Source organism: Dermacentor albipictus, chromosome 2 (genome assembly GCF_038994185.2).
Source record: "Dermacentor albipictus isolate Rhodes 1998 colony chromosome 2, USDA_Dalb.pri_finalv2, whole genome shotgun sequence".
Taxonomy (NCBI): domain Eukaryota; kingdom Metazoa; phylum Arthropoda; class Arachnida; order Ixodida; family Ixodidae; genus Dermacentor; species Dermacentor albipictus.
Window position 1 is genome coordinate 169,795,341 of NC_091822.1, and position 12,636 is coordinate 169,807,976.

Sequence of the window (12,636 nt, forward strand, 5' to 3'; positions counted from 1 at the left end):
CATCTAGTTCCTGAAGAGCCTGCTCGACCCTGGTGTACAATGTTAGGTTCCTTGAGCTGCCTGAGCGTTTTTTCTGCAACAGAGATATGATAGCATGGTGAGGTTAATGTGCCCTTTTGAGGGAGCTGACCTTATAATGAAAACTGCTCTGCAGCCGATGCACACACAAAAGCAGACTAATTCAGGCTGATACTTGCAAACAAATATGCAGCCTTAGAACAGAGAGATTACGACAACACAGAGGTAATGAATGAAACCGTAACTAGGCTGGCTTCAGAGGCAGCAATCGAAGTGGTAGGCAAGGCACCAAGGCAACCAAGAGGCAAGCTCTCCCAAGTAACAAACAACATAATAAAGAAACGATAAAGAACGAAAGTGTCCGACTCCAGAGATAAGATAGAATTCGCTGAACTGTCGAAACTGATCAACAAGGCAAAAATAAGTGATATTGGAAATTATAACGTGGGAAAGACTGAAGCCGTAAAAAATGGACTCAGCCTGAAACCAGTAAGAAGGAAACTTGGCATAGGACAAACCAAGGTGAACGCGCTGAAAGATAAGCAGGTAATATCATCAGCAATCTCGAAGGTACAGCAAAAGCAGAGGAATAATTCTATACTGATCTGTACAGTACCCAGAGGAGTCAAGATACCTCCATTAGAAACAGTAATGAACATGATGCAATAACTCCTCCTTTAACTAGCGATGAGGTCAAAAGAGCCTTGAAAGACATGAAACCACGAAAAGCGGCAAGAGAAGAAGGAATAACAGTCGATATAATCAAAGACGGATTATACATAATGCTTGGAAAACTGGCGGCTTATATATGAATTGTGTATCGACTGCAAGAGTCTAAGAAAACTGGAAGAATCGAAACAGTATACTAATCCACAGAAAGGGAGACGTTAAAGAATTGAAAAATTATAGGCCCATTAGCTTACTTTCTGTGTGACATAATATATACACCAAAATAATCTTCAATAGAATAAGGGCAACACTGGACTTTAGTCAACCAAAGGAACTGGCTGGCTTCAGGATGAGATATCTTGCAATGGACTACATCCATGTCATTAATAAGTTATCGAAAAATCCGCAGAGTACAATAAGCCTCTCTATAGGGCTTTTTTTAGATTACGAAAAGGCATTTGATTCAGTAGAGATACCAGAAGTCATAGAGGCATTGTGCAATCAAGAAGTACAGACCACTTGCATAAGTTCCTTGAAAAATATCTACAGAGATTCCACAGCTACCTTAATCGTACACAAGAAAAGTAGGAAGATATCTATGAAGAAAAGGGTCAGACAGGGATACACAATACCTAGAATGCTATTCACTGCGTGTATGGAAAATGGCCACAACAATGACCGCAGCAACAACGCTGACAGCATGGTTCTACATATCAAATAAAACAACAAGCACGAAGGCGACCACAACAGCTGACAACAGCAAGAGAGAGCACACAAAGTGAAGACATCCTCGGGTTTTAGCCTCTAGAAAGACATTATTGTCCGGCGCGCGGACCTGCACTGATGACGTTTTTCTGCAGCCCGACTACTAAAGGCAGCGGGTCTACCACCACGGGTGACGACACTTCCGCAGTTTGTTGTGGACTGCTCGGTGTTCGCCCCCGAATTTGCAGGCAGGAAGACCGATTTGCGCAGTGGACGTGACCCGAATGAGCTGCCGACTACTAGAGGTCGTCCATGTAATTTGCTGAATGCAAACTAACACACACATGCATGTGCGCAAGCGAGATATTAAGAACCACAAGAAGGAGATGAAAGCCATAGTTCCGCACACTTAGTGGTTCTCTATGTAGTGGCAAGACTGATCACGAAATATTGGATCTCGCAGGACCCGTGAACAAGAAAACTAAAAATGAAATGGGCAGGTGGGTCAATGACAGATCGATTCGCACAGTGCAGGGGCTTGGATTAGGTAAAGCTTGTCATAACTGAATAATTATAATGCTTCTACTGAATAAAGGCAAAGAAACACGCGAGAACGAACACTAGGTCAAGCCTTCTGGACCTCTTTTTTTTGGGGGGGGTGGGGGGGGAAGGTTTAGCTCGGGGACAACTTCGATGCTGCCCATCCGAATACCTAGAAAAATGACAGCCATTCCACTCTGTGAAGATGGAATGCAGCGAAAATTGACGACAGTTAAAACTCTCAAACGAAAATCAAAGTGATTTTGCTGCCATTCTATCTTCACAGAGTAGAATAATTGTCATTTATTTGTTCAGCATTGCGGGAATGTTCTACGTCGGTGGTCGTTTCCCGCCGCCGCCGTTAACATTGTCGTTGCTGTTCCCTCCGGCTCTACTCGTATGCATGTTGTTCGTGTGTTAGAACTATACACCTCTGCCCCAACGATAACGGCGCTGTTTCTAGCGCCGACATCTCTCCTGCTTATATACGGCGTTAACATTAGAGAGTTTTAGCCCAGCGGGTTTACGGCCAGCGGAGCGGAGCGGGCGAGCGGAGACGTGACTGCGCATGCGCACCACGCTGAGGCGGCCAGCGGTTTTACGGAGCAGCGTTTACGCCCGCTGGAAAGCACTCCCCAGCGGAGCGTATACGCAGCGCGCGAGCGTGCGTAAGGGCGCGCGGGCGTGTATAGGAAATGCAATACGACAGCCGCGAACATGAACGCCGGCAGTTCTGCATCGAAGACGGCGACTGCCGCGCTGACCCGTACATTAGTACTCAGTACATTATTAACAAATAATGCACTGAGAACATGTAATATATCTTTATTCAACATTTCTTGCATAATAAAAGCAAGCGTAATTCAATTTCATTTCTCAGTAACTCCTATTCGAACCACTAGGTGGGGCAGCAGAGCGCCCCGCTCTTTACCTCGCTCGAGCGGGTGATCCGCTGGGCTAAAATTCTTTTTTCGCGAGCCGCTCCGCTGGCGTAACGGTAGAGACCGCTCCGCTCCGCTGGCCGTAAACCCGCTGGGCTAAAACTCTCTATTGACGTCACGTTGTGTTTCACGGCGAGGGTTCGAATCTGTTCCACATTTTGACATCTGCGCCGCCGCGCTGCACCCGTAAGGGTTTGTTAGAAATCGCTACGTCCGTTTCTGTTGCCGGTCGCCGGAAAAACTACGTTCTGACCCTTGTGCCTGGGACCTCTTTTGGTCCCGCGTGTGACCAGGATCGGCCAACATGATTATTTATTTCTGTTGACGGACGCAAAAAAAAAAGCTACGGAAGCTTAGTCATATACAGCTTTCGCTGTAGAAACGCAGAAATGAGTTTATGAAACAGCCAATTGACCAATGTGAATTAAATATGAGTAATTCGAGATAGAAAGCGATGTTATCGTGACTCTCACAAGCAGAAGTTGAATTTACGACGTCAGTTATTTTACGAACTTATATCCAGCTTTTCTGGACACGTACCAACTAGCACCCCAAGCGGGCCCGGCACGAAGCTAGCGCGTTTTCAATGGAACGAGCGGGTTTTTTGCGAATAACAAAAGCTGCAGGCCGATTATTGAAAAACGCAGGTGACAAACGTGTTCTGGAAGACAGTCCACACGAGCCAAATGCAGTGATCACTCTATGGCACGTAAAAAGTTTGTTCCCACAGCAGTTAAAGTTTTAGCAATGGAAGCCTATGGAAACAACGAAAATTTGTGCTCAATGTTTGAGGCAAGAACGATGACTGTAATAAAACTATCCCGTCTATCGTAATACGCAGTGCAGCGTATGTAGTCCGGAGACTCAGCTTTCGATTTATGCCTCTCTCGACTCTCCATATATGGCGTAAGACTGTTCCCGAAAGCGATTTTTGTGACACTGTCGTGAAAATTGCCGTAGTATCTATAAAAACATGAGCGTACCACTTGGCGAACCCTCGGTAGCCGTGGCCGAGTGGTAGAATAGCGAGCACCTTTCGTCCCGCATCACAGCGGCCGTGGTTCGATTCCCCCTTCGCAGCGTTTTTTTTTTTTTAAAGCAGCATAGGACCTAGTTCTGTAGTCTCTCACTAGATGGCAGAATCACAAAACCCAAGATTTGCTTTCGGTTTTGGTTTTTCAGCAGCGCATTTTTTGAAAGCCGCATAGGGCTTATAGTCTCCTACCAAATGGCATAAACACAAAACTCAAGAATTGCTTTCGGTTCTGGTTTTCCAGTGGTGCTCTTGAAATATTATGCTTTCTGTTTTTCCTTCATAAAACGTAGCAGTATCGTGCTCATTTGTTAAGTCATCGCTTTTATGAAGGTTTTATTCATTGGACAACCTAACTAGAAGCTTGCGCATGGCTTTGTGTTATGAAAAAAAAAAAAAAACTTTCGTGCTTTGTAGCGTGGAACCTGCAAGAACAAGATGGCTATTCTTATTGCGACCTTCTGGAAGGTCGGTTTTCTTCGACTTTCGGCTGTCCTTAATGGCACACACTCCGAGCGAATGACGTCCAGCTGTGCCACAATGTTACCCGGTGGCCAGTGCCATTCCTATGCAACATTCGTGTGGAACAAAGGGTCTGCTAGGCTGAGTCGCTGCCCGAACGTTAATTATTTCTAAATATTCGTCCAAATAAGAAATGCACCAACTAGGAGATGTGCAGCGTCTGGATTAGTAGCTACTGTTAATGTGTTCCCTACAGCCAAGTGGTATCAATCCGTAGGTGTGGCCGTAAAAAGCCATTTGAATAAATGTCCTTCGTTCGGTGCATTTGATTTTAATGCGCAGCATTCTTTGTCGAGTACTCCTGCAATTTGGTAGCAAAATCGTGCAATATCGTATCTGTAACGCCAAAAGCTTGACGCATTTCCCATATAAATATATAAGTCTTCATAAAAAGGTTTGGGGTGACCAACCTGAAATTGGAAGTGGCATCAGCATAAATTGGGGCCAAGGTGAATTTAGCAGTGATATGGGAGTGGCCCTACCTAAATTTGGGGTGAAATGGTAGTGAGCCAAGCTGAATTTGAGGCTGATATGGGGGTGGCCCAAGCTAAATTTGAGGTGATATAGGGGTGGGTAAGCCTAAGTTTGGGGGAATATGGGGGTTGGCCAGCCTGGATTTGGGGATGATATGGGGGTGGGTCAACATCGATTTGCAGGTGGTATTGGAGTGGGCCAATATAAATTTGGCGGTGTTGTGGAGGTGGGCCAATCTGTATGTGGGGGTGATATGGGGTTGGTCCTACCTAAATGTGGGGGCAATCTCGGGGTCGGTCAATCTGAACTTGGGGGCGATGTGAGGGTGGGCCAACCTAAATTTTGGGGTGCGTCGACTGGAATTTTGGGGGACGATTTATGGGAATTCGTGGGTGGACCAACTTGAAAATTCGGGGTGGCCCAATTGAAATTGGGGATGGGCCAACTCCAAGTTAAAGGCTGGGCGGAAAAAAATCGGGCGTGGCCGACTTAAAATTAGGGGGTGGGCCAAATTTAATTTGAGGATGTGCCAACTTGAAATTTGGGGGTGGGCCTATATAATGTTTGGGGGTGGGCCAATTGAAATTTGGGGGGCCTGTTTACGAATAGTTAGACAGCACCAGTGGTGTTTCTGCATCTTTTTCATCATCACAAAGTATGTATATTAATAATTGTTACCTAATACTCCTCAAGGTGAGCTACCACTCGAGCCTTCCCAGCCCACTGGGCTGATAATGTCACAGAAGTACTCTCATCGTGACAACTGCGACGTTCAATGCGGAGATCACATGAACAAATCGCAGACTTAGCTGACCATTTTCACATCAATGTCATTGCTAACACTACTCGCTCGTGCTAGAGGCAACACAAGCTGACAACTGTCATAATTCAACTTTCACTCGCACGCTAGTCGACACGCTCTCAGCGCAATATTTCGCCAATCATTGGATAGAGCCTTGCTGGATGTTTTACTGTCATGTTGCGTCGTTTTTCACGAAGGCCGTCTCCCGAAAAGAGAATAGATTTTTGAGATTGACGAGGCAAGCTAGTATATAACTCATACGAAGCAAATGTATAAACGGTTATAGTGATTTTTCAAAAATGAATATAAGTAAATAAGATTTCAGATGGTATTGTTTCGACCGGGCATGACAACGAGTTTTTCCCGCCTGTCACAGTGCTTTGACCGAAAACCTAATCATTTTGCTCAAACGTGTTGCCCAATACTACATCTGCTAAATGTAGAAAAGTGCGGTACGTGGTCACAGCTTCAAAGCCAGTCTATTTTGTGTACGGTTGTTGATATTGTAGTAATGTGGAGTTTTCTTCTTTATAAGAGCACAAAAAGAAAAATATAACAAATGGTAGCTAAGTGCAAAGTAAATTGGAAGATCTGAAACCAGCAATTATTTTTAATTTGTGGATTGGTCTTCTCCACCGGTAGATCGCTGTCGCATTACTTCAAAGAATTTTGTTTGTGTGCAACTGCAGCAAAAACGAAAATACTACGATTTCATTGCCAGGACCTTTATGCCCTCCACACACACAAGGACACCAGATACTTGGCAATATCAGTTTATAAATTGACATTCTTTTGCTAATTTCAGTGTAGCGTGGTGCCTGCGGACGGCGTATTTTCTTAGTATCAGTCCAGTGTTAGCAGTGAGAAGCATTTCGGTCTACCATTCCCATGAGGGCATACTAGCCATTGTAGCGCTTTACTGTATGACAAATTAAGTGCTAAAAACTTCGTGTGCCTTGTCCTTTCCGCGGGTCGTCCATCCATTCTGTTATGGTGACGATCAATGTTGTGTCCGTCAGGCCTCCTCCTCATTTTTAGCTTCACCATCGCGAGAGTGGACAGAGAAAGGAAGCTTTCTTCACTATCAGCCCCAGCGGGATTCCACCACTCGTAACTGCTGCAATTTGCATTCAGTGACTGGGCATGCTAAGCACATCCTTAGTTTCACAATGACTAGAGTACGCAGAAAAAGTAGAGCTTTGGTCGCTATCACTACCACGAACCCATGTCAATGCAGATATAAGTAGGTGCAGGGGCTGAGTATGCTAACCTCTCCGCTACCACCTGCTTCCACCACCTTAGATTTTCCAGGCATACCTGCTTCTTGTTTTTATCGCAGACGCATGCAGGATAAACGCGGATAACTAAAAAATCTCAGCGCCCTTCCACTCTGTGAAGAAACATGACCTGCAAAGCTGTGTATGTGGGTCCCTTAATGGTGAACTGCACCTCCACCGTATGTCGGCCCCGCATTGCACTGTCTTCGGGATCGGCCCACGTATGGGGAGTGCTGAACGCCTGCTTCATATCCGCCGCGGGTCTCCCCGTCATGGCGTTACATTCGGGATCAGCCCACATATGGGGAGCGCTGAACGCATGCTTCACCACCGCTGCGGGTCGGGCCGGTATTACGCTACCTTCAGGATTTGGCTCTACACGCGGACGCGATAGTGGAGAAAGTAGCCCTTAAGAGGAAGCTTTAGCTCTGGTGGTTCTATCTAAATAAATGTAAAAGGAGAATTCGTTTTTCTCGACAGCCACTGCATCTAATTTGACAAGGTTTATTGCATTTAAAACAAGAACTTAAAATGTAGTATCTGTTGGTTTCGAATTCTTGAATTAGGCCATCATTTGTTTATTCAAAATTGTCCAAAATTGCAAATTTTAAGAAAACGAAACCATCAAGTTTACAACTCTCTTTCGGCAAAGAAAACTGATATCAAAATTATGTACATTGCATCTAACAGCACCTCTAAAGCAGACAAAATTTATATATTACGCATGAATCTTAAAAAATTTAGTAATATGGAAATACAGCTTTTCTACAACCCTTGTTCGCAACGTAACGACTTCACGTAAGATATAAACCGGCATATTGGAATTGTCTAATGGATGCTGTTTACAGAACTGCGATATCAGTTCTTGATCTGGAGTTAATAATTTGTAAACTTCGTGCTTGTGTACTTTTCGCACTTTCGAATTGATGAATATCTTTTACCAAAATTCAGGCCCTAAATAGAAATTCCGCTTCCAATGGTCACTAGAATTTACCTTTCTCTCCCGAATCCAACAAATTTCATTAAAATCGGTCCAGGGGTTATCTAAGAAAAGCGTTTCGGCTTTTTACATCTATTTGAATAGGCCGAGTCGGAGTAGGGCCCGTGTTAAAGCTTCCTCTTAACGACTTCGCTGTAAAAAAAGAATAAAAGAAAACAAAAACGCTGCATCCATCAATATCGCCGGCTCAGATTTCGTCATGATGGCACCGTCCCCATCGGCACGGCTCCGTGAGCAGCTACCAAGCTGTTCACTTTCGTTATCTTCCTTCCCTCGGCGGCCGCGCATTGTCTTGATGCCAGGGGCGCGCTAAATCTGCACCATCATTCCGTCATGCATCGCTTCTGCGACCAAGCAAGCTTTCGGCGGCACACGTACACTGCCGCATTGACACCAAAACTTTAAACTGCTTGCTTTCGAGAAAACAGCATGAATAAAAATGGAAGGCGACTATAAGGCCACGGGGAATATGTTCTCGGGGCCATACTATTGATGACAGCATCCCGAAAGGCTAGATGTGGTCAGGTTGACTTTACAGGTTTGGAAGGAATGACTGACGGTCTAGCTGCTTCATTATCACATAAACAGCGCTTGAAGTTGTTAGCGCAGTTTGTGTGTGGTTCCTCCTTTGTGTCCCGTGGTGAAATTCTGTTCTTTCTGTGGCTTTACAGATGTTCCTTTCCTGCTTCAGTTACGCCTTCCAAGAGCGTTTACTTGGAAAATTTTTGTTTGCATGACTCTTACAGAAGCATGTTTTTTCGATTGGCTGCATAATCTCGAGGACGGGCTCCAAACTTCTCATTTTCTTTAGCCACGTAAGAACCATTACTGAAAATTTAATTAACGTAGCTTTGTTAATTACGCAAACAACTTCTCAACTTACTCCGCATCTAGACTACCAATCTGATCACTCGAATGATAAAATGATGTTAACATTGTTTGTATCGTTTCAATAGTTTTGTTTAGTGCAGTTAAAAGCAGCCGGCATATTGATGCTGTTGTGGACTTCTTATAAAGTAAGTGTGAAAGCTTGGACAGGTTATCTTGACACAAATCAACTTCATGAGCTTAAGCACATGTGCCCAACGTTGCACGACTGCCTTTACAACCGATTCTTATATATTATACAAGAAGCACCTCAGCGCTACGGTACATCCCACAAGGTGTGCGAGAACATTGTGTGCGCTCCCGATTAAGTGCCTGAGCGTTGGTGGCATCAGGCTCGGTTTCCTGGCATCATAAGGAATAAAAACTGCTGCCTGGAGGAAAGCATTGGGTACATTTTCAATACTTTGTAACATATGGATCAGCACGGATGTGCACGTTAGAACGAAAAGTACTGAAATATTAAGATGAGGCTTACGCTGGATGTATTTTAGCTGTCTAATGTTAAGATCTAAAGAAGAAATACTGTGATTTTGTGACAAATAATGCTGACATGAAATATGAGCTTCGACACAGTACCCGTGGTGGAACTGGCCCCTGGACTATTGGGATACATTGAACCACGATACGCTGGTTTGATAGTTCGCGCTTGAATTTCCTGTATGTCGGCGCCGCTGTGCAGTGTTGGAGGCCCTTTTTAAACGACAAGCACTATTTTTCAGCTAATATTGAAAGCAACTGTATTCCTTTTTTAGGGGGGGGGGGGGGCTTTTTTTTTAGCGTCTAACCACAGTTCCAAAGTTATCAGTTAGCTCAAGATGCGCCTGCATGTGTTTCTAATATCCAGTATGTTGTCACGGATTCAATAGCGAAAGAGCGTTATCTTATCAGATTGCGCGCGTGAAGCAAATACTGGCCTACATTCGCCGTCACATTTGAGGACCCGAGATTGCGCTGCAATGTACGAGCATTTCAGTCTGACGAACTGACGCTTTGAACCATAGATCGGAATCAGAGGAAGCACTTTGCGCGCAGCCATCGTTGCGCTTTGAGCGTTTTCTTTTCCAGCGCAAGCTCACCTTATAATGAGATATATTCGTGACTCACTCTTTGGAAGTGTTTTGTTCTTGACATCCCTACAATGTGAGAGTATAGAGGCGCTCCATCTTCATTGAGTGAATACTTGGAAACGGACTAGGCCTTTTCTTGCGTCTGCGTTTACATACTTACCGCATCAATTTATATTTTATAAGCTAATTTAGGAGGCTGGAAAACGCAGCAACCTTTTATTAACAGGACGTTTTAATAACACAGAAAATATAAATGCTTATTAGTCGGCTTTCACCTCATGGTAAGGAATTTCAATAAAGATATCTTTATGATAATTAAAAGCCTATCCTCTTGACAACGTTTAATCTGAGTTCCTCTTTGCAAGCTGATACAGACTTGCAGGTGGTTCGTATCGGGGGCCCTCAACATATGTCTAACCGTCAAACAAAGAGTTATTCCGAATGTTTAATTTCAGGAAGGTGTGTTACCCTCCTGTCTTTCATTCCCGTTCGCAAACACGCATAAGACGAAAGTGTTGCATGAAGAGCGTCGTTAGTCAAAACCAATGAGCTAGCGTAACTCACCTCGCTTATATCGCTGTCATTTAGGCTTATATAAGAAATATATATATTTTATATCGGCGCATCACGAATCCAAAAAGAGCTGTCCGTGATCAGCCCAGCTAGGTTTCTTTCATTTCGTACTTCGTAGTAGCGGCTAATAGTAGCTCACAAAGCAGAGCACCGAGTGTGGATATTGCAGAGAAGGTGTTCTATATACTGTCTCGTCACCCACCGAAAATTGCCCGCCGTGCTACTGGCCATTCCTAGGAAATTGTATATGTGACGACCAGCCATTTGCAACACCGCAACTTTGTTTTGCGATTGGAGAGTCCAGGTGAGAGAGAGGGTGGTTATGTAGATAAAGACACGCTATTTTCTGCAGTAACATAGGAATGCATGAATGAATGCCTTCATTTATTGAGAAAAAAGAAGAGCAAGCATCAGTGGAAGCCCGTCTCAGCAGATTGGGAAAGAAGTGGGGGACAAAGAGGAAAAGCTGGAGGTCGGGTGGCAGGCAAAGTCGCAGTTTAGGGGCAAGAGAATATAAGCAAGAGTTGGTGAAACCAGTTGAATTCTAGTGTAGATCTGTGATGTGGCGAGTAAATGATTGGAGTCACCGCCAAGCATCCGTCATTTGCGGTAGTATAAGCACCCGCCGTTCTTGGTAACAAACTTTTACTGAAAACCAATCTTCGCAATTAATTATTCATCAGCCATACTTCGCCACGTATTTCTTAGTGGCAGGGTCAGTGGATTTCAACTACGCTGTCGCGACAAGTTACGACCATAACGTGACGCTTGCGGTTACGGTTGCCATACTCGTGACTCTTACTATTGCGCGAATACTATAAACATGGGTTTACTGCACAAGTTAGTGAACAGACATTTTAGAACCGCGTTTCTCACCTTACATACGCTCAACGCAAGCACCATTGCAGCATGTTACGGTGCGCGTCCCTTCAAGACAAAGACGAAAACAAAAGAACGCGTTGGAAGATAGGGTACCGACTTGGGCCTCGTGCCAAACATATCCAAGCCAATAATATTTATTTTATTTCAATACCCTAAAGGCCCAATGCGGGCGTTACGTAGGGGAGGATTCATCAAAGAAAACTTAACAATATACAACACAGAATATGAACGGCTGAAGACAGGAATAAACAAGTTAATAAGCCAGGTACAAGTTGACAGGGGAAAAAATGGCTAGGAACAGGTACTGAAAAAATGCACATGTAGCAAATCCCACAAAACAAAACAAAAATCGCACCATCAGAAGTTACAAAACATGTCATCTAATATTCCACGGAACGTTACGGCCCACACGCACACAATGAAAAAAAAACGAAAAAAATGCACATCATTCTACAGTGGAATTTTCTAAGCATGACCAAAGAGCTGTTTGAAATGATGATGTTCCAGCGATAGCCGCAATGCTAGAAGGAAGCGAATTCCACTCTTCAATAGCCAGGACCAAAAGTGAGTATTTGTATCGTTCTGTCCGAGCGAAAATGGGTTAGTCTTCTTCATGTGATCTACACAAGCCGGTGTGTGCGGCACCGGGAGAAGATGTGAACTTGCGGATGGTGTGTTGCTGTGGTAGAGAGTATGGAAAAAAGATAAACGGCTGTGCTTTCTGCGCATGACCAGAGGTGGGAGACGGACCGATATTTTCAGTATTGTTACACTTTGATACCGAGAGTAACGGAAACGGATGAATCGAGCAGCCTTGTTTTGTATAGATTTCAACATGTTAACAAGATAGGTATAATGATGGTTTCAGATCACGGATGCGTATTCTATCACAGGCCTGATTATCATGTTGAATGCGTGTAGTTTTGTGTCCTGGTTGACTTGGTGTAGTCGGCGTCTAAGAAGACCAAGTTTTTTTAAGTGTTTGGTAGTAATCAGTTCAATATGAGTGCTCCAGGATAAATACGAGCTAAAATTTACACCGAGGTATTTTACCGACGCTGAAGTTTCAATGATAGTATTATTAACTGTGTGGGCATTAGGAATCGTCTTAGCAGCGGAAGTAAACTTGAGATGTATAGTTGTGTCTGCGTTAATTACCATCTGCCCTACCGCACCAATGAGTTAGCTCATCAAGATCAGTCTGGAGAGCAATAATGTTAACAATCATGCCGTCGTTTCTATGCA